The sequence below is a fragment of the Homarus americanus genome, unplaced genomic scaffold, assembly GCF_018991925.1.
Source record: "Homarus americanus isolate GMGI-L3 unplaced genomic scaffold, GMGI_Hamer_2.0 scaffold48406, whole genome shotgun sequence".
NCBI classification, from domain to species: Eukaryota; Metazoa; Arthropoda; class Malacostraca; order Decapoda; family Nephropidae; genus Homarus; species Homarus americanus.
In genome coordinates this window covers 1,534,506-1,534,805 of record NW_024753828.1, presented here as the reverse complement: position 1 = coordinate 1,534,805, position 300 = coordinate 1,534,506, and positions in this window count along the sequence as shown.

Sequence of the window (300 nt, the reverse complement as noted above, 5' to 3'; positions counted from 1 at the left end):
ATTATTATTATTATTATTATTATTATTATTATTATTATTATTATTATAATTCATATAGCTAAAACCAGACCTTATCCAATCATGGTCAACAATCAAACCATTCCATACGCAGAAAATGAGAAAATCCTCGGCCTCAAAATTACAAGGAACGGCATACTACCACATATCACAGAAAGAATTGTAAAAGCCAAGGTCCAACTAACTAAACTCAGAAGATTCCGCAAATTAAACTCCAATATACAACTACACCTTTACAAAGCACTAGTCAGACCACACCTGGAATATCCCCCAATTCCACTC